The sequence below is a fragment of the Ahaetulla prasina genome, chromosome 3 (genome assembly GCF_028640845.1).
Source record: "Ahaetulla prasina isolate Xishuangbanna chromosome 3, ASM2864084v1, whole genome shotgun sequence".
Taxonomy (NCBI): domain Eukaryota; kingdom Metazoa; phylum Chordata; class Lepidosauria; order Squamata; family Colubridae; genus Ahaetulla; species Ahaetulla prasina.
In genome coordinates, this window is record NC_080541.1 from 183,746,409 (window position 1) to 183,769,590 (window position 23,182).

At 37.8% G+C, this 23,182-nt stretch overlaps 1 long non-coding RNA gene across 1 annotated transcript; it reads left to right on the forward strand.

Annotated features, from left to right (window-relative positions):
- The first annotated feature begins 390 nt into the window (after positions 1 to 390).
- LOC131194497 (uncharacterized) lies at positions 391 to 11,301 on the forward strand. The gene is made up of 3 exons (XR_009154205.1): positions 391 to 4,268; positions 7,622 to 7,675; positions 11,006 to 11,301. It is a non-coding gene; the product is annotated as an uncharacterized LOC131194497 (long non-coding RNA).
- The last annotated feature ends 11,881 nt before the right edge of the window (positions 11,302 to 23,182 follow it).

The following is a 23,182-nucleotide window of genomic DNA, read 5'->3' on the forward strand; positions in this document are numbered from 1 at the left end:
AAGCAAGCTATAAATACCATCATTCATAAAGATATATAAAGCAAATTTAGAGGGTGGTTGCAACATTTTTCACCCGATCAAGCTTGTTCAGGCAACAGCAGGAGCACTATCAAAACTCACTCTTGCTTTGCCCAGACAAACCCAGAGAAGACTTGTCTAGGCAAAGCAGGAACAAAGCTTGAAGCACTTTTGAAAGTTGACTAACCCATGGATGAAACCATCTGCAATGGCAGCAGTTTCAGTGTAGTCATTTTATAGAATTAAAGAGGTTTTTTTAATTTATTTATTTGTCAATCATATATAAGATAACAGGTAAAAGTATAAATATAATTTGGATACATGAAAAGAGTAAGTAAAAAGGAACATTAGGACAGGGACGGTAAGCACGCAGGTGCACTTATGCATGCCCCTTACAGACCTCTTAGGAATGGGGTGCTGTCAACAGTAAACAGTTTAAGCTTAAAGTTTTGGAGGTTTGGAGAAGAAACTAGAGTCAGGTAGTGCATTCCAGGTATTGACCACTCTGTTATTGAAGTCATATTTTCTGCAATCGAGTTTGGAGCAGTTTGTATCTATTATTTGAGTTTGTATCTATTATTTGCTCATTTATTGTTGTGGTTGAGGTTGAAGTAGTCATTGACAGGTAGGACATTGTGGTAGATAATTTTATGTACTATGCTTAGGTCAGACTGATGTCTGCATAGTTCTAAGTTGTCTAAGCCCAAAATTTGGAGTCTGGTGGCCTAAGGTATTTTATTGTAAGCAGAGGAGTGGAGAACTCTTCTTGTAAAATATTTCATTTCACAAGTGATCTCTTAAGATCATGTCTTCAGAAATGATCTTAAGGGACCACTAGTCCCATGTTCCAACTTAGTATGGAACATATTACATAATTTCCAGCCTCTATATGAAGTAAAACAGAACTTACCACTTAATGTAACAGCCTGTTACAAAGCCATTGTAACAATAATAAAGGCAGGATATATCTATACTTTTAAAAAAAGAGTTTGGAATCAGAATTGTCCAAAATTTTTGAATAATTTTGTTCTGATCTCCATAAGCAACTAACTTTGAAAAATTAAACCAGTGCTGTACCTTTAGAAGATGAACCTCTCTTCAAAGAAGCACAGCTCAACAGTCTTATTGCTCAAGACATCACTGCACTAGGTGAAAGCATCTATCAATCTGGGATCAAATATATATCTCAATCTCAAACCAATCAAGTGATGCTGTCAAGGTTCAGCCCCAGTGTTTGGAGGGATAGGAAGGAACAGAACCAGGCTTAACCCTGACAAGACTAAGGCACCCCGGGAGTGGTGATTTTCCATCTTTGGTCTTGGATGGTGTTGCACATTCAAGACTGGTGCACAATGGGGGGGAGGGGGAGTGCTTTTTTGGACTCATATTTCCTGCTTGAAAAGTGGGTAGCTGCTGTGGCCAAGAGGGACTTTGCAAAAGTATATATAGTGTGTCTGAACCAGAATACCGTTTACACAGTCACTCACAACTTAGTCATCTCACAATGTGAGACATTGTATATGAAGCTACCCTTGACTCAAAAGCTACAGCTGATCTAGAATGAAGCAGCCAGACAGTGATGGGCAAGCCTTGTTAGGCCCAAGGGAACCCAATGCTCCACAAGCTGCACTAATTACTGGTCGACTTCCAGATGAAATTAAAATGCTGGTTTTCACCTATAAAGCCCTGGGTTATTGAGGGATCACCTGTCTCCAGTGAGATTAGGCACAGTGGGCAGGTTTTGGATCCTGTTGATTAAGCATGTCACTTATGGGAGCCAGGAAGCATGCCTTCTCTATTGCAGCCCTCTGGAATAATATCCCCAAGAGATGTGGAGGGTTCCCATCCCGATGAAGTTTAGGAAACTATTAAAGTCCTGGTTATTTTTCCAGGTCTGGGCCCATGGTAGCGATTAAGCCCCAGATGATTAGATGGCTTTTTGTTTATATACTTTTCTTTGGGCCATTTAGGGTTTGCTTTCTGATTTTTTTCCCTATTCTTATTTTTAAACTATAAGACACCCAGTGCTCTTAGGAGTCAGACTGCCTCTAAACTGCATAATATACTCTAAAAAGACAAGAGAGGGCAAAAGCTTATTAGAATAACAGCTGCTTTGCATGAAGTAAATGTCAGGTTTAAATCCTGCTATTCTCAATTCAAAGAGGACCAGGTAGCAGATGTCATAAAAATATCTATTTGAGAGCTACTCTCAGTGATCGCAAAAAGAATGACTTACGGTAAGTGGGCCAATAATCAGATGTAAAAATGTATAGGGCATTTACATACATAAAACATACATGCTACAGACAAGTAGCCTGGAATAGCCAGTTGTGCTGTAGTTTTTGTCCAGCTGGAGGGTTTCGTTCTGTTTCTCCCTCTTGTTTCTTTCCTCTCTCAGTTTGCCCTTGGTTTGCCTTTACCTCTCCCTTTCCTCCCCTTCTGCCACAGATCCTGTGAGAACATCTGGCTTGGTGTCAACCCTGCTGAGTCATTGCTGCGTATGACCAGCATGTGAGTCATGAGAGGGAAGTCCCTTCACACTGGGTACTTTTCAAACCGGAGCTGAGTAAAAGGGAAAGTTGTCAAAGAATGTTGGCACGGGTGAAGGCTTCCTTGGAACAGCGACAAGCCCTCTGCTCTCTGCGACTTACTTCCCTTTGCCACAGTAAACTTGTGCCTCTGATGAATTCCAAACTCTCAAGAACAACAGTTCCAGAGGACTCGAATGAGCTGGGGAATTGTCAGTAAAGGAAATGTTAGATTAGCTTGCTGGAAAATGAATGGACATGTCAGATTCTTGGAGGGCATAGCTTTCTTCCACTTCAAGTTCACCATTGCTATTAATATTCCATCTGCTTTGGGGAAAAACCATTCTGAAGAGAGAAAGGCAAATAGGAAAGTTGAGTGTGACCTCAAAGGCCCATTTTAAAATCATCTTCTTTATGATGTGCTTTGCAATCCCATATGACCATCTGATATGAAATGATGTTGGTTTACAGTTTGACAATTCGACAGGCTCCTGGAGAAAATAGAGCCCATCTCACACTTATCTAGCATCTTGCTTGTCAGCGATGGTATCAAAAGGCAGCACGGCACAAACAGCAGTACAACACTTCATTATTGCAGTAGCAGTCTCTGTTATAGCAGCTTAGAAGATGGCCTGCCATTGAGGCCACTGGCCAGGAACGTTATTTTCCTTATTTGGCTGTAAAGAAAATGGCAAATTTGGTAAGCACTCATTTAAGAAAGCAAAGTCCTTCCAAATGCCACTTTGAGGTATTCAGGCATTCTTATTCCCTCATCCTTTAGGACAAAAGTTAACCCAGCCAAGTTGCTAGACCAGTTAATACACTTATTTTAGTTTAATGAAAGTGCTTTTAGTCTTCAGTATCTGAGAGGCAATTTCTTTTTCAGCAACTATAAATACAATAAATATTTTGGAGATAGTGTCCTTCCTTTTCTTAAGATTAAAATGGCAATATATAATGCTCTCAATAGCTGTACTTTCTCATGACAATCCAGTGAGACAGAGAAAACAGACACAACAAATGGCTATTATTAGCAAGGGCTTCTTGATTCTTAAATATTCTAACCATTCTACAATGCTGCTTATTATATTATTGGTTACTTGCTTTACATATTATTTGCTTATATATCAGCTGACTTGGATAGAACAGCTTGTTGTGTGACTTGACCTTGATTAAGGAATTTAAGGGAGGACAGGAGAGAAAAGCAATGGATTGTGCTTTGTTTCAGACTTTCTCTGTAGGAGTTTAACAGTATGACTGGTGGAATGTGAGCATATATTCACTGTCTCATGCAGCATTTCCTGGAAATCTACACATGAACTCCTCTATCAAGAATGGAAAAAAAATCCACTTTAGCTACATTATTATTATGGTTCATCACAGTCAGTGAGATCTTCAGACTGGATTTGGCATTTTTATCTACCCATTGAGTCCTTCCCAAGGACTTAGGATAGGCAGATGTTGATGTCTGATGGTGTTAGAGATATGGTTGCAGGATGTAAGCAGGGATGGTATTCAACTGGTTCTGACCGGTTCAGGCGTACCAGTAGATCCGACGATCAGCTGAGAGTGAATCGGTTCACTCCGACAATTAGATGGGCCGGCCGCCCACCCCTGCGCTATAATCTACCTATATTTCTTTTGTTTTAAGCCCAGCTGATAGACACAGCAGAATGGATTGCCGCAGCTCAGGTGTTTTACTCACTCTGGATTCAGTAGAAGGTAACTTTTGATTGTAATGTGAGAGTTTGGTGTACATGCGCAGCATGTGCGCAGTGAACCAGTTGTTACAACCAGTGAATCCCACCACAGGATGTAAGCTGTTCCGAGTAAAGCTGCCTTTTGCAATTTACCGATGGTGCAGTGGTGGGTTGCTACCTGTTCGCCCCGGTTCGGGCGAACCAGTAGCAGTGGCAGTGGGAGGCTCCGCCCACCTGCCCAGACATCATCAAATACGAGCTGCACATGTGCAGAAATGGCGCACGCACAAACTGGTAGCAAAGATAAGTGAAACCCACCCCTGCGATGGTGATTTTGTCAATGCCAAAAAGTGTTCAAGCAGTGATCCAGTTGTTTTAAGAATATACCCAAGGTGTCTATTGCTATTGGTACGAACTTTGATTTGTTTTACCACAGTCATTCTATTTGCAGGTCTTCATGTTTTGTTAACTTCTTTCTCTTCTATTCTGCTGTCTCCAGGCCCTGCCATGTCCACTATCCAGACTTTTTTGCTTTCTAATCAACAATTGTTAAGCCTGACATATTATGTGGTAGGTGCCTGTCTGTATGAATTTTAAAGTCCCAGATCACTTCAGTTTCTTTATATTTTATTACTTTCTTCATTTAATGGTCCCACTAGTTCTTTTTAGTCTTTTTACTGTTTGCAGGCAAATTATATTTTTTCCTAGATCTTCCAATGCATCAATGTAGCTACTTTGTCAAGCCATTGTTTTTAATCAGTCTGTGCAATCTTCTTGCAACAGCTAAACAGGTGGTCCACTGTTTCTTCAGCTTCTTTGCAGAGGTGGCACTTGCCATCTGTTGCTGTCTTCTCAATTCTGGCTTTGTATGCATTTGTTCTTAAGGCTTGGTCTTGTGCAGCCAGAATTAGCCCTTCTGTCTCTTGTTACAACTTCCTTGCTAGTCATTGCCAGGTTTTATTATTATCTGCTTTGCCTATTTTTTTTTAATATACAGGCCATATAACAGTTTGTCTTGCCATGTCTCTTTTCTTTGGTCTTTCTTATAAGCCAGTTCAGACTCTCCAGTCTTTATGGTTTACTAGTTTCAGTGCATCATCTTCACTGACCTTCATATACTTTTCTAGTATCTTTTTTTCTTTTTCACTATTATTACTATCACCATTATTATTGCACAAATCTTAAAAGAAGGCTGTTATTTCAATTATCATGAAGATGGATAATTTGCAACGCATGTTGCAACGCATGAGTGTGGTATCCAGAGTGTTAAATAAGCTGCTTCTTTTGGAAAACATTTACTCCTACTTCAAAGGCTATCCTCAACTATTTGCATATGTATGCATACACAGCCACTCCACTGGCAATCCCAACAGAATTCTTTTCTGTATATCCATAATCCAAGAACCAGGGCAGTCGACCCAAGAGTACAACTGGTTTTAGGAAGAGATGCTTTGCTCAAGTTAATATACTTCACAAAGTAGTTCTTTGAATGCTTTGCACAAATGCTTTGAATGCTTTGCACAAAGACCGGACCGAAGAAAAATCCAAGGATCGGTCCAAGAACAAACCAGCCACAAAGGAGTCCGGCGACAAGGACCGCGGGCGTGACAAAACCCGCAAAAGGCACAGCGCCTCCAGCGGCAGCAGCACCAGGTCTCAGTCCAGTTCCACCCTGCAAAGAATGTAAATGGAAAACAGTCTACTTGATGGGAAAAATATTGTTCTAAATGAATATAAATACATGTTCATAATGATCAGATTTGCAAGTTAGGAATCCTGATAAAAATTATTTCATTTATGGATCTTATGAGCCCCACCAAATCATATATACAAGTACCACATCATTTAGTCAATCAGAATAGAGCTGGAAGGGACCTTGGATGTCTTCTAGTCCAACCCCATCTCAAGCAGGAGACCCTATACCAGGGATGTCAAACTGGCAGCCTGTGGGTCAGCTGTGTCACATGCAGATCACGCCTGCTCCAAGAAGTGGGGAAATGTCGCAATATGTCACATGACAGCAATGTGACGCCGCAAGTTTGACACCCGTGCCCTATACCATTTCAGAAGGCTGGCTATCCAGTCTTTTCTTAAAAACCTCCAGTGATGAAGCCCCTACAACTTCTGAAGACAAGCTGTTCCACTGGTTAATTGTCCTCACTGTTAGGACAATTAGTTAATTCCAGGTTGCTTCTCTCCTTGATTAGTTTCCATCCATTGTTTTTTGTCTTGCCTTCTGATTCTTTGGAAAATAGGTTAACCGCCTCTTCTTTGTTGCAGCCTATCATGTCACCCCTAGTCCTACTTTTCTCTAGACTGGCTATACCCAATTCCTGCAACCATTCTTCATATGTTTTTATCTCCAGGCCTTTAATCATCTTAGTTGCTCTTCTTTGCACGTTTTTTTCCCAAAGTCTCAACATCTTTTTTGTAATGATGTAACCAAAACTGGACACAGTATTCCAGGTGTGACCTTACTAAGGCTTTATAAAGCGGTACTAATATTAGACTTTACTTGATTTTGATTCTGTGTCTCTGTTTATACAACCAAGGATTGTATTAGCTTTCTCTAATGCAGAAAACATTCTCATGAGAAATCATTTTTATTCAATTATTCTGTCTTTTCTTCCTTAATGGATTGTTTTTATTGTTATTTTGTAGCAAGAAAAAAGAGGGGAAACTAAAACACTACTCAAAAAGTTCAAAGGCATTTGGATGCCTCATAAATTACATGAATACACTATGCTTAGTGTATAATATCAACCTTGTCTGGCTTTACCTACTCTTCTCAGGAAAACAGAAAGATAGCTTTATTTATATATTATTAAAATTGCTAAATCTATATGCTAAAAAGTAAGTGGAATATTTACATCAGAATTCATGTGGTTCTTTACTTAAAGTAAGCAATTATTAAGAATTGACAAACTGATCCTTCCAGAAATTCATTGCTTAGTATCAGAGACCAGAAGTACAAAACAGATTTTTAAAAGTATTATTGTTGGTAACAGTGTTTTGCAGATGCCCAAGTCTATAACAAAAGCTCCACAGAAATATTTGAACTACATACCTATTGTCCATTGTCTATTAAATTAATTCCATTGTCTATTAAATTAATACATCCATCTAATTTTAACCTATCATCAGATTATAGATGGGTTGCCTAAATAAACCACAAACCCAGGACAATGTGGACTAAATTTTTGTGTATGACAATTTCTGTTTTCCATTCAATGGGTAAGAGATATGGAAAAATCAGTTAGATTACATGGTGCAAAATAAGTAAGCAAAGCTTGAACATTTTCATAATTCATAATTTTGTTACCATATTTAAGATTTCAATGGCTTTGTCAGAAGTAATTTCAAGTTCTATTTTAGTTTATGGCTTTGGAAGCATTCAAGATTCATCTCCCTGGATTTCGTTCGGAAATGGTATGTATTTAGACTTAAAGTCTGGTTCTAGATCCAAAGAGGGCTCAAAAAAAAAAAGCATCCAGCCCCACCCCCACCCCGCCAAGGGCATATATAGCAATGATCAGCAATGAGTAAATTATTTACAGTACCCTAAATTAACCAACCAACCAACCATTATTTCCAGGGAAATAGGGAAAAAAGGGGAAAGTAGGTCAACTCAGTCTAGAACTGGTTAACATGGTCTTAAAGTTGCCCAACAATGCCAGATTATGCGGATAGCATCCTGCATAGACCACAAATAGCAATTGTTTCTCTATCCTGGCTGCCTGTGGTCTTCCGGGTGCACTTCAAGGTGTTGGTTACCACCTTTAAAGCTTAGGACCGGGTTACTTACGGGACCGCCTACTGCACTGTTTGCCTCCCACCGACCCATGCGCTCTCAGAGAGACGGACTCCTTAGGGTGCCGTCAGCCAAGCAATGTCGGCTGGCGGCCCCCAGGGGAAGGGCCTTCTCTGTGGGGGCGCCAACCCTATGGAATGAACTTCCCCCTGGACTCCAACAACTTCCTGACCTTCGGACCTTTCGCCGTGACCTGAGACGTATCTATTTTTTAGTTATTGTTTTATTTGTATTGTATTTATTGACTGTCGTTTTTATTTGGCTGTTAACCGCCCTGAGTCCTTCGGGAGAAGGGCGGTATACAAATTAAATTATTATTATTATTATTATTATTATTATTATTATTATTATTATTATTATTATTATTATTACTACTACTACTACTACTACCCATAAATAGGCTGCAAAAATATTCAAAATGGTGAAGCCTTGGTAATATAAAATATTCTTCCTTACAGTTTCTCAGCAATATTGTTTCTTAATATTCCTCCTTACAAATTCTAAGAGATGAACGAGGTATCCCAAACAAGTAGACTTTCTTAACAGAACATCTATTCAGGCAAGACCTTTAATGACAGCTGGGTTGCCTTCGACGATCAGTGACTTGCCACTATGCATTTGCCCTTGCTGTTTTGCAAAAGATACTAGTTGTAATAAAACACTTTGATTAAAGATCTTGACAGATGGACTCCCTGCAACCCATGTCCCTATTAATGACCCTCTGCATCACTCACAAAGAATCATTACCTGGGTTAATCAGTAAAACCGTTTTCTCGTTTTAGGCCTGTTTCCAACATATTTCTTACAGCACTTCTGGATCCTGCTAATGAAGCTCATTAGTCTGCTAATGTAATAAAGTAGCAACAGTATATATAAGCATAAGCATGAAACAACTATACAACATATAAGCATATATATAATGAAAGGAAACAATAGGACAGGAACGGTAGGCACTTTTGTGCTCTTATGCACGCCCCTTATAGTCCTCTTAGGAATGGGGTGAGGTCAATGGTAGACAGTTTTTGGTTAAAGCTTTTGGGAGTTTGAGAAGAGACCACAGAGTCAGGTAGTGTGTTCCAAGCGTTAACAACTCTGTTACAAAAGTCATATTTTCTGCAATCAAGATTGAAGCGGTTAACATTAAGTTTGAATCTATTGTTTGCTCTTGTATTATTGCGATTGAAGCTGAAGTAGTCTTTAACAGGAAGGACATTGCAATAGATGATTCTGTGTGTTAAACACAGGTCTTGTCGGAGTCGGCGGAGTTCTAAGTTTTCTAATCCCAGGATTTCAAGTCTGGTGGTATAAGGTATTTTGTTGTTTACAGAGGAGCGGAGAACTCTTCTTGTAAAATATTTCTGGACTCGTTCAATTGTATTAATGTCAGAGATGTGGTATGGGTTCCAGACAGGTGAGCTGTATTCAAGAATAGGTCTAGCAAATGTTTTGTATGCTCTGGTTAGTAGTGTAGAGTTTTTGGAAAAGAAGCTACGCAAAATTAGGTTTACAACTCTTAGAGCCTTTTTTGCTATGTAGTTGCAATGGGCTTTGGCACTTACATCATTTGATATGAAAACTCCAAGGTCTTTAACAGGGTGGGAGTCATCTGTAAGGTAATGTCCATCAAGCTTGTACTTAGTGTTTGGGTTCTTTTTTCCAATGTGTAAGACAGAGCATTTGCTGGTTGAGATTTGGAGTTGCCAAATTTTTGACCATTCCGACACAAAGTCAAGCTCTTTTTTAAGGGTAGTAGTATTGTTGGTGGTGTTAAATAGTTTGACATCGTCAGCAAAGAGAACACAGTAGCTTGAGATATGGTCACAGAGTTCATTTATGTATAGTATGAAAAGCGTTGGTCCAAGAACGCTGCCTTGAGGAACGCCACTCTTGACAGGAACAGGATTTGATAGAGCATTGCCAATTTTGACCACTTGTTGTCTGTTTGACAGGAAAGCAGTTATCCAATTGTGAAGAGGTCCTGAAATGCCGTAGGATTTTAGTTTTAGGAGAAGTTTATCATGTACTACTGAGTCAAAAGCTTTGCAGAAGTCTATGTAGATTGCATCTATTGCTTTGCCTTGATCAAGATTAGTAGTCCATATGTTTTTGCAGTGGAGAAGTTGTAAGTTACATGATAATTTTTTTCTGAAACCAAATTGTTTATTAGAGAGTAGGTTGTTTGTTTCTAGGTGGAGGGTAATGGATTGGTTGATGATAGATTCCATTACTTTGCAGGTGACGCAGCATAGAGAGATTGGTCTGTAATTTTCAACTAGGCTGGGATCTCCTTTTTTGAAGATAGGGATGACTGTGGCTAGAGACCAAAGTTTGGGAAGGGAACCAGTCGTGAAAGCTTTATCAAAGATTATGCTTAGGGGTTCTGCTATATTAGTGGAAAGTTTTTTTTAAGAAGTATGCACATAGTCCATCAGGCCCAATAGATAAAGATGGTTTCAGTTTGCGAAGAGCTTTTTCAACATTATCTTCTGTGAACTCTATATGTGTTAAGTCATTGTAATCATTGTTGGTATGATTGGGAATGTCGGATATGTGCCATCACTGTTAACAATGACTGAGCCAAAGAATGTGTTAAAGAGGTTTGCTTTAACTGTTTCATCGTTAAATTCTTTGCCGATAGATTCTTTTAGTGGTGGGATGGATCTTGATTCTTTAAGTTTATTGCTCACAAAATTATAAAAAGCACGATTGGAATTTGTGCACAGAAGGTCTTCTTCTTGTTTTGTGTGGTAAATGGTGCAATCAGTTTTATTTGGTTGCAAATATTTCTGTACTGATTTTTGAAGTTTGCTACATAGCCCTTTTTGTTTCTTCTCCAGAGGGATTTTTTTTTGGATTGAAGCTTTTTTATTGATATGGGTAATTTGTTTTTTTTTTATTTTGGTGGTGATTTGTGGTACGTATAATTTGATTATTCTATTGATTTCCAGTAGGAAAACTCTATAATGGTCTTCAGCAGTGATACAAGTTGAGAATAGATTTTGCCAATCTGCAAATATCCACTCCACCTACCAATCAAGATGCAACCACACAGCCAACCAACCTGCTTACAGCAACAAAACCAACACTCCCCACCTCCCCACCAGTATTTATAGAGAGACGGCAGCTCCGACCACGCTTTGCTCGCACAAGCACGAAGCCGTAAGCACCAGCCTGAAGATAATGAGTGAGACCTCGTCGAAACATCACTAAGATACTCTCAACCTTACACGGGAAAAGACGCGAATACGCCAAGACAGACAGACAGACAGACATATATATATATATATACATACATACTCAGTTTAAATAATAATAATTACTATTATTAATTATTATTATTATTATTATTATTATTATTATTATTATTATTATTATTATTATTATTATTATTATTATTATTATTATTATTATTATTATTATTATTATTATTACCCATAAATAGGCTGCAAAAATATTCAAAATGGTGAAGCCTTGGTAATATAAAATATTCTTCCTTACAGTTTCTCAGCAATATTGTTTCTTAATATTCCTCCTTACAAATTCTAAGAGATGAACGAGGTATCCCAAACAAGTAGACTCTCTTAACAGAACATCTATTCAGGGTAGACCTTTAATGACAGCTGGGTTGCCTTCGACGATCAGTGACTTGCCACTATGCATTTGCCCTTGCTGTTTTGCAAAAGATACTAGTTGTAATAAAACACTTTGATTAAAGATCTTGACAGATGGACTCCCTGCAACCCATGTCCCTATTAATGACCCTCTGCATCACTCACAAAGAATCATTACCTGGGTTAATCAGTAAAACCGTTTTCTCGTTTTAGGCCTGTTTCCAACATATTTCTTACAGCACTTCTGGATCCTGCTAATGAAGCTCATTAGTCTGCTAATGTAATAAAGTAGCAACAGTATATACAAGCATAAGCATGAAACAACTGTACAACATATAAGCATATATATAATGAAAGGAAACAATAGGACAGGAACGGTAGGCACTTTTGTGCTCTTATGCATGCCCCTTATAGTCCTCTTAGGAATGGGGTGAGGTCAATGGTAGACAGTTTTTGGTTAAAGCTTTTGGGAGTTTGAGAAGAGACCAGACAGTCAGGTAGTATGTTCCAAGCGTTAACAACTCTGTTACAAAAGTCATATTTTCTGCAATCAAGATTGAAGCGGTTAACATTAAGTTTGAATCTATTGTTTGCTCTTGTATTCTTGCGATTGAAGCTGAAGTAGTCTTTAACAGGAAGGACATTGCAATAGATGATTCTGTGTGTTAAACACAGGTCTTGTCGGAGTCAGCGGAGTTCTAAGTTTTCTAATCCCAGGATTTCAAGTCTGGTGGTATAAGGTATTTTGTTGTTTACAGAGGAGCGGAGAACTCTTCTTGTAAAATATTTCTGGACTCGTTCAATTGTATTAATGTCAGAGATGTGGTATGGGTTCCAGACAGGTGAGCTGTATTCAAGAATAGGTCTAGCAAATGTTTTGTATGCTCTGGTTAGTAGTGTAGAGTTTTTGGAAAAGAAGCTATGCAAAATTAGGTTTACAACTCTTAGAGCCTTTTTTGCTATTTAATTGCAGTGGGCTTTGGCACTTAGATCATTTGATATGAAAACTTCAAGGTCTTTAACAGGGTGGGGGTCATCTGTAAGGTAATGTCCATTAAGCTTGTACTTAGTGTTTGGATTCTTTTTTCCAATATGTAAGACTGAGCATTTGCTGGTTGAGATTTAGAGCTGCCAAGTTTTAGACCAATTGGATACAAAGTCAAGGTCTTTTTGAAAGGTAGAAGTATTGTTGGTGGTGTTAAATAGTTTGACATCGTCAGCAAAGAGAACACAATAACTTGAGATATGGTCACAGAGATCATTTATGTATAGTATGAAGAGCGTTGGTCCAAGAACGCTGCCTTGAGGAACGCCACTTTTGACAGGAACAGGATTTGATAGAGCATTGCCAATTTTGACCACTTGTTGTCTGTTTGACAGGAAAGCAGTTATCCAATTGTGAAGAGGTCCTGAAATGCCGTAGGATTTTAGTTTTAGGAGAAGTTTATCATGTACTACTGAGTCAAAAGCTTTGCAGAAGTCTATGTAGATTGCATCTATTGCTTTGCCTTGATCAAGATTAGTAGTCCATATGTTTTTGCAGTGGAGAAGTTGTAAGTTACATGATAATTTTTTTCTGAAACCAAATTGTTTATTAGAGAGTAGGTTGTTTGTTTCTAGGTGGAGGGTAATGGATTGGTTAATGATAGATTCCATTACTTTGCAGGTGACGCAGCATAGAGAGATTGGTCTGTAATTTTCAACTAGGCTGGGATCTCCTTTTTTGAAGATAGGGATGACCATGGCTAGAGACCAAAGTTTGGGAAGGGAACCAGTCGTGAAAGCTTTATCAAAGATTATGCTTAGGGGTTCTGCTATAGTAGTGGAAAGTTTTTTTAAGAAGTATGCACATAGTCCATCAGGCCCAATAGATAAAGATGGTTTCAGTTTGTGAAGAGCTTTCTCAACATTATCTTCTGTGAAGTCTATATGTGTTAAGTCGTACTCATTGTTGGTACGATTGGGGAATGTCCGATATGTGCCATCACTGTTAACAAAGACTGAGCCAAAGAATGTGTTAAAGAGGTTTGCTTTAACTGTTTCATCGTTAAATTCTTTGCCGATAGATTCTTTTAGTGGTGGGATGGATCTTGATTCTTTAAGTTTATTGCTCACAAAATTATAAAAAGCACGATTGGAATTTGTGCACAGAAGGTCGTTTTCTTGCTTTGTGTGGTAAATGGTGCATTCAGTTTTTATTTGGTTGCAAATATTTCTGTACTGATTTTTGAAGTTTGCTACATAGCCCTTTTTGTTTCTTCTCCAGAGGGATTTTTTTTTGGATTGAAGCTTTTTTATTGATATGGGTAATTTGTTTTTTTTTTATTTTGGTGGTGATTTGTGGTACGTATAGTTTGATTATTCTATTGATTTCCAGTAGGAAAACTCTATAATGGTCTTCAGCAGTGATACAGGTTGAGAATAGATTTTGCCAGTCTGCAAATATCCACTCCACCTACCAATCAAGATGCAACCACACAGCCAACCAACCCGCTTACAGCAACAAAACCAACACTCCCCACCTCCCCACCAGTATTTATAGAGAGACGGCAGCTCCGACCACGCTTTGCTCGCACAAGCACGAAGCCGTAAGCACCAGCCTGAAGATAATGAGTGAGACCTCGTCGAAACATCACTAAGATACTCTCAACCTTACACGGGAAAAGACCCGAATACGCCAAGACAGACAGACAGACAGACATATATATACATATATACATACTCAGTTTAAATAATAAAAATTGTTTTATAGTAGTAACTTTAAAGGACAAAAATGTTTAAGAAGTACAAAATATTGTTTTGGTTGTGTTTAATTTCTTACCATAAATCTTAACTGTATTTGCTGCCTGCTGTTGTTTATTCTGATACTACATAATTGTTGTGGGGAAATAGGAAGAGAAAGTGTGTTGGATATTTTCGCTGCCTTGGGATATTTGTAAAATAAAAAAGGGTGGGATACAAATAAATATAGTCAAAAGCTATATATGCAAACATAGATGATAACACAGATGATGCCTAAAACACAGGGGCAATAAGCTGCAATTAATTTCCATCTCCCATCAAGTTTTTGGCAATTGGATTATATAGTTTGGGAAATTATTATCTTGCCACGTTTACAAAAGTTTAAGGGAGTTACATTTTGGATTTTTTCCAATTACTGAAGCACAGGGGATGTTCTAGTTCTTTCATTTTAAGATCTTGGCCTGGCTGTTTTTGTAGCATTTGTATATATGTATATTGGCCTTCAGATATATCTGACTAAAATTGCCATTATGTCCAGCTATCCACTAGTTGAAACTCTTAGCCAATGTAAGTTTGGAGGATTTTAATTTAAGGACAATGATAGGACAAATTACACGTTGTAATTCACCACTTCCCAACAATTATTATAGATGTTAGAATACACATATTCATGACTCCCCTGGTCCCATCTAAACATCTGTGTTATAGAATACAAGATTCCATTCCTAGCACTCTGTTTCAAGTGTAGGAAATCTATTATTATAAAACTAGTCATGTTATTTTCCATTGGCCAAAAAATGTCATCATATTTCATATCCATGCCTTTTTTCTAATGGTTTGATTTTAGCCAAACTTCCAGTAGGGTAAACTAGCTTTTGCATAGATCCCAAATGTTGTGTGGGAACACCAGATTATTTTAAACTATTATTTACAAATGAAATATTTGATATGATAAAATGATACCAACCAGATGGTGAAGCAAGGAGGTAGGAGCAAAAGAGAAATTTTATAAAGCATTTTTCCTAATCCAGATATCCGTAAGGAACTATCATGTGCTTAAAATTTGCTGATTTACTACAATGGAGATGAGGCATTTGCAAGGAAGTATTATTTTGATGCATTATATTAAGTCAGGTGACAAATAAAATCAGAGGAAAATTGGATGAGTTGCATGATATCTTAGAACCAAAGGATGATCTAAATTCAAACATATTCATGAGTCTGAAACAATTAATCTACTATTTAATAAATATCTAAAAGGCCTGTTTTATTTTTGTAAAAATGGAGTAAGACATTCTTATCAATTGTCAAGGACTTGCATGTTTAAAAAAAGTGGCATAATGAGTAGAGCAATTAAAAAAACATGCCAAAACATGAAAGCAGACAATGACAAAATCTGATAATCTATCAGTGTTAAATAATGCCTATCCCAATAACACCTTCAGAAACATGACGTTCTTTCCCAGGAGAAATTCCTACCAGGGAGCACACAGGTGTTAAATGGCAAAGCACAGCTCCTGAGTAAACAAGCATCTGTGCCAGCAGCATTTGATCTCCACAAGATCCATAAGAGACTGGGGATTTATCTAGCATGTTTGTGCATGAGAGACTGGCAAGGAAACAAAAGAGATAAACATGTTTTAAGGCGTGGCTTGCTGGGTTTGTTTTTTTTTAAAAACAAAGGTTTTCTCTACAAATTACCATTGCCCTAGTAATGGAAAACAACCCAGCTAGTCAATGAGTTTTTATTTTTATCCCTTCTCACAATCTCCATGTCTTGCTTAAATCAATTGATTGCCTTTTGACTTATGGGAATATGAGAGAATTATTGGTACTCAGCTGTGCTTGGCAGAAGGTCTACTAAAGTGCTGAACAGCAATTTTATGTAGTTATAGGACAAATCTGCAAACCGGTAAACCCAACAGGACAAATTTATTCTAAGTCCAGCATGAATGTATATACCGTGAATGTGCTACAATGATAAAAGCCAGATATTATATAAAGATACAGCTATTCAAATCTTCCATGCCCTTCTTGCTATATAATACCATGGACATGATTGATGGGGGCTTTATGCTCCATGGCCATAAGGCTACCCACTTTACTTGCTATTCATGCATCAACCAAGACTGAATTAAGTCCATGGGGAAGTAGTTATGTGAATGATTTTGAATGAATATGATATCAGAATAATATCAGAAAAATCATAAGTCTTTTATTTTTTAAAAAAGAAAAACATAAATTATCCTTATATATATTTATTTTCGTACATTGCTAGATCAAAATCCTGAACATCAGTAACTTTTGAGCTATATAAATTAATAAGAAAAAATAACATCATTCCCCATGAGTCATACCAAATTCATGGACCAAATAATTATTCTGTCTTCTGCTAAGAGGGAACTGAAAACAACTCAGTATCACTGCTATCCTGCTATACAGTTGTTAGCAGGTAAAACATTTTCAGTTAAAATGCTGGCTGATTGTCTAGGTTTGAGACAAAGTAAAAATCACAATGAAACTGGAATGATTATTTAATGTGGGTTCTTTCTCTTGTACAGTAAGTCTATGTTTATACTTTAACGGTATACTCACGTGAGACATATTTGATAAATGACAAACATTTTGGTGCACCAATTTCTGTTTTGGTACATACCTTTTCGAAGTTTGCTGAGATAACTAAGGTAATCTATTTCACAGTATTAACACATAAAATTCCTGAAACAAAATAATGACTATAAATTAGCTGACAAGAGGTGCTATAAGCAATAACTTGAGAAGTAATTCTCCAATTCTGCATTTCACAAGCTTTAATTCTGAAATATCATAGAGGAAGACTAAAATATCCGTATGACCTAATGAAAGACTATCCTTAAAATATACAGAGGCAAATTTACCTATATAGCTGTTTCATTTTGCATCTTTTATCTGTTATTCAAAGTACATAAACCAAACAGTTCTGGGGGCTGTATTGTAACAATAAAACAGTACAGACAATAACACTATAATTCAGGAGTCTCCAACCTTGGTAACTTTAAGCCTGGAGGACTTCAACTCCCAGAATGCCCCAGCCAGCTTTGCTGGCTGAGGAATTCTGGGAGTAGAAGTCCGCCAGGCTTAAAGTTGCCAAGGTTGGAGACCCCTGCTATAATTGATTCATCTGATTCTATCGATATTATTATTGGACAAATGCCCCAAACCCTAATTATAAATTAAGTTTCACTGTTCTCCAGGAAAAAGAAAATACAACATAGTTGCTCAAAATGCTCCTTTAGCTGTTATGGTTGTAAAAAATCTGTATTCCAGTGTGTGCAACAAGATGCATTGCATTATATTAGAAACATATGCTTCTGCTCTTACCATCAGGTTCTACCACTTTGTATTCACCCTATTGTCCCAGATTTCACACATACCATGACAGCAGTCACACAGTCCTAGATAAAACCAGTGAAGACAATACAATAGTTAAGTTCCAGTCTAGTTTTCAAGTCAGGAAGATCCAATATCAGTTTCAAAATATGTAAAATTATAGAACTTTTTTTTAAAAAAAAATGCTAAATTTGGAATTGTGAAATTAAAGTAGCCTAACATAAAAATTGTTTTAGTATTTATTCAGTCAGATAATTAATACTGGAAGCTTCTGTTAGCCACAATTGTATAATTGATGCCAACCATGGTCAGCAATAGGACTTAGACTAATATACCACTCCATAGTGCTTTATAAATGTGGTTTATAAATGTCATCATATTGTCCTCAACAATCTGGGTCCTCATTTTACCTACCTCAGGAGAATGTAAGATTGAGTCAATCCAGAGCCCATCGGGATCAAACTCTTAGCTGTGGGTAGAGTTAGCCTGCAATGCTGCATTCTAACCACTATGCCACCACGGCTCCTAGTTAACTGCAGAAATGGGCTACTAGGTGTCTGGAATAGGCCTTAATCCACAGTAGACTCTCACTCCCAAAATGCTCTTCCAAAATCTTGCACAGCACCCTTTTCTTTCTCAGATGTTTTGCTCTCGATGTAGAGCTTGAATGCCCTGTCTCTATATCAGAATCAAAATCTAGATTTTAATTGTCAGGATAAGTAGAACATGGCTCTACTAAAAACTTGGTACCAGGCTCCATCATTTTGGAACAAACTTGCCAGGCCCTTTACCTAGCTTCTATTCTTTCCTCTCCTTTTCTCAAGCCCACTTTAAAACACAAATGTGACATTTCAGAACTAAGAATCAGAGTGGTATTCAGCAGGTTCTGACCAGTTCTGGAGAACCAGTAGCGGAAATTTTGAGTAATTTGGAGGCGGTAAATACCACCTCTGACTGCCCCCGCCCCCATCTATTCTCCGCTTCCCAAGTCCCAGATGATTGGGAGGAAATGGGGATTTTGCAGTAACCTTCCCCTGGAATGGGGTGGGAATGAAGATTTTACAGTATCCTTCCCTTGCCACGCCCACCAAGCTACGCCCAAGCGATGCCATACCCACCAAGCCACGCCCACAGAACCGGTAGTAAAAAAATTTGAATCCCACCACTGCTAAAAATACCTAGAAACCCATGAGGTTCCCTCTCTACATTCTCCCAAATCAGACTCTTTGTTGATAACATACACTTTGTGGTTTCCAGAACAGTGAGTAAAACATTAACTTTGGTCAAAATAATTTTTACTCTTTTTGATATACTTTACACAATTTGCACAGCCTGGATTAAAATAGCAATTGCTGTGTAAGGCTTACTTTTTTTTCATTTTGACTTCCCAATATATCCACACTGAGGTTTTGTTGAAAGACAAGCGTCTATTTATATATCTCCAAGGCCAATATCCATCTCTGATGCCAATAGAAGCATTTGGCAAAAGCCTGCATGCCTTCTGGCCAGTATCTTTTTCCTTCTTACTCTCTCATCTACTTATGTCTTCTATCTTATATACAGCTATATTACATGCCCTCTGGCATAACAACTGTTGGTTTGAATCATAATTTTATTTTACCTTGCACAGGACTCTAAGAGATAAAAGGATGCTACTGTATTGTTAGCGATGAACTGAGTAAGTTATTAATTGCTGTGGCTAGGTACATCTGGGCAGTACATTGGGATAGGCCCAACAGCAGTTGCATTGTTTCCAAAAACTAGTTAGCAGTAACACTCTGGGGAACTTTAGAAATTTTTTCTACTCAGCATTACATGCAAGAAAAAACTCAAAGCTTAGTAGGTCTTTCCTTTGTTACCTAATAGTCAGGATATCTAATGTATTTACCAATGGGGAAAGAAAGAAAAAAACTGTCAGTAAAGAAAACATAAAGAGCTACCTGTACCTATTCTATAACATTTTTTTAATGTAAGCTTTATCTCAGATATATATCAAGTCTAAAGAAAATCCTCAGCACTCTAATAAAGGGAAAATAAGAAATCTGAAGTTGCTTTTCTTATCCAAGAATTACCTATACAGGACAAAGGGACAGCCCTACCCATACATACAGAAGGTCCTGCCTTCAATCTATGTTATCTGGCTGATGAGCTTCAGGTCTTCAACAACCCTGCTGCAGGATTGCCTCTTCCCATCTAGCCACAGGTCTCCATACTCTATGGCCATTTCTGTTTTAATTGCTAGAGAGAACAGACTCTCTCTTGATAGCCAAAGTCTTCTCTTTTTTTAGGGGTGGTAGAAATAGCAATGACGCATGTCCTCGATGTATGACCAGTCACTTGGCGATCGTTCAAAGTTATGACAGACCTCTCTGCAGTCATACAACCGCATTTTACACAGGAAGTAAATGCCAGTTTTCAGCAAAACCAGCCCACAGCATGGTTCCATTAATGACCATGGCATTTGCTTAATGACCACCACAGAAAAGATTGTAAAATCAGTCATTGGTGACCCAATTTACAACTGTCACAAATTACAACTGCAGGCTGCATTAGGATAGTAACTCAATAACTATCTGTGTATCAGTCAGCAACATTCCAGGTTGCTATCCCACTCCCTCTGCCATTAAGGAGTTTTGGGTGTTTTCTTCCCCAGCAACATTCAGTAACATCCAGGCCATTTTAAAACTCAGTTTTTCTTTCACCAGCTTCTTTGACCATGCCAAACATAGTTCCAGTATGTTTAGATTTCAGAAAATAACCTTGCTCAATGACAGATGGATGGATGGATATCATGTAAACTTTTCTTAAAACTCCATTGGGTTAAAAGTATAAAAATATAATTTGCTTACAAAAGTCCTCCTGCACAACACAGCATATTGCTCTATGTACAAATTACTGGCCATGTTGACTTTTCTTCAGTTGTCAACGCCCCATTAAAAGAATCAAATGATACAGTACTTTCACCTTGTTGTTTTTCCATGGAAACAAGTGCCTTTATAACTACCAGGATGCTAAAAATATTAAAGATAAAGGGGAGGCAAGGCCCTAAACTCAAATCAAAAGAATAGGTCGATTCCATTAAAACATGGAATGGGTTATAGACCCCTTGCAGAGACTGTTATAATTCTACTGTTCTTTTCAGATGCTTGCTTTTTGTATTTTTTGTATTCTATTGTTTTAGATTATAAAGTCATAATGGAATGGAGGGACCTAAATTTTTTATAAACGAATAAATTAATGGATATTTCATATGTTTATGAAAGCTGTGGGCTTAAATATACTTACTTGCATGTTAGACATATTGGATTGGATGAAGATTGTTCAGGAATGTACATCTATAGACTTGTGACTTAAAAACAGTAATTTAGTCACATTTACTCAAAAGCAAGACTATTAGTATCACTCATTTCAATAAAACAGGTGGACTTGGCATATATACTCTTTTCTCAGAATAAGTATACTGAAGGATTTGTTTTTGATTATATATTACCAATACCATCCAGCTGCATTCATTAAATCACAAGCCAGTTCAAGTTTATTCAGAATTAATTCCATTGGGTTAAATGGAATTCACTTCCTACTTTCCTAGAATTGGAAAGGGAAATATTCAATCTTTCTTTAAGCATGGATAGATCTCCTCAAAAATGTATTTCTGAAGATGTTTTCCTACAAAAATGGGAAACTTATTTTAATTAGCTTCAATCAGCAATTATTTTGCATTTATGGGAGTTCTTTGACCCTATTTGATTCAAATCTTCGACCTGTATACTCTATTCTGCCAATCAATTCAGATTGTTCCTTAATCTTATTAGTACATATGAAGTCCCTGAAAGCTTTTGATGGGGCTTTGAAAGCTAGCTCAAAGAGTTCAAATGGCCTGTAAGTCTGAATATGACAGAATTAGAAAATTAAGAAACATATCATCATCATCCTCCTAGGATTCTCCCACAGATGCAGAATCCTCTTTTTGGATCAAAAAATGCCATCTTCCACAACATCTAGCCGGGTCATCTCTGCATTTTGAGAGAGATGGCTGTAGATCCATTGACTGGCCAGCTTGTCACATAGGCCTGGCATCGGTTTGGTCTATGTTTAGTTCAGCACTGTCCTGGCAGGCGAGCAGAATCCAGCGGCAGCACTAGGAGGAGCAGACCGCACCAGCAAAATTATGATTTGGAGTAATAAAGTTATGATTTGGAGTAATAATCCTGTTAAATATCATTTAAAAACTAAAACCCCTGGCCCATGTGTTGGGCTTCTTAAATTGAACTGCACTTGTAGAATATGAAGGTATGATAAAAACATGGCTTTTATTTTTGTTAGAAAAATGGAATATAAGATCTTGATAAAGGAACCTTTGAGGAGTTCTACATGAAGTACATGATCTAGGAAAAGTTAGTTTCTTAATACTTCATAATAACAAAGCAGTATACACTTTATGCAATGAATTGGTGGGCACATTTGGACTTTTCCAAGCTCTCTCAAAATGGCTAACATCACGGCCAGTTCATTACAAGACATTTATTCAATAGGCAGCAGTCTTGTTGCTCTGACCATACTCCCTACCAATAAATACCCTGGGGTGCAGTTAGGCATCCATCATTTTATCTTCTAAGAAAGCTTATGAGGCCCAAAGTTATTCCTGGAAATAAAATGTCAAAATGGCATTTTGCTCTGCTGCAGGCCAATTTTTTCCTTTCTTTCCCTTTCTCTATAGGTAAACCAATCCCCATCCCAAAAATTAGCACCAAATATGCACCAAAGGAGGCGGTCCATATAGGCACAGAATTTAATCATGCATATTTAATTTTGATACATACAGCTGTGGGTTGCTTCCGGTTCGGGTGAACTGGTAGCGGCAGGAGGCTCTGCCCACCCAAGACATCATCAAAAATGCTCTGCACATGCACAGAAGCACCACGCGCTCCCAATAGCGAACCAGTAGCACCGGGATTTGAAATCCACTACTGGATACATATGCAAGGAAAAGTATTCTTGCATATGTATCACACAAGGGTGATGTATTCTTTTCTTTACAAGGATAGGTTTTAGATATTTTGCAAATTAATCTACATTCAGAAATATGTGGCAAGCAGGAAGGGTATTGTTTACACTATGCCTGAGACTCCTGGTACTGAATGGAGACTCAGGACCCTGAAATGTTAAAATCAAATACAGTAATTATTTTTAAAGCCAGTAAACTGAAAGATAAGACTCCTGGAAATCTGTAATTTTCTTCTTAGGGAGCCTGCAATGAACACTCACCTCCAACCTAGAGTAGTTACTACCTCTCAATTTCTTATTTGAAGAAAAGGTGCATCAGAAAGGGGGGGATTATAGCTTAACCACGTTTACATCCCAAACTAAACGTGGAGTTCCCCACGTAATACATTCCCACGGTCA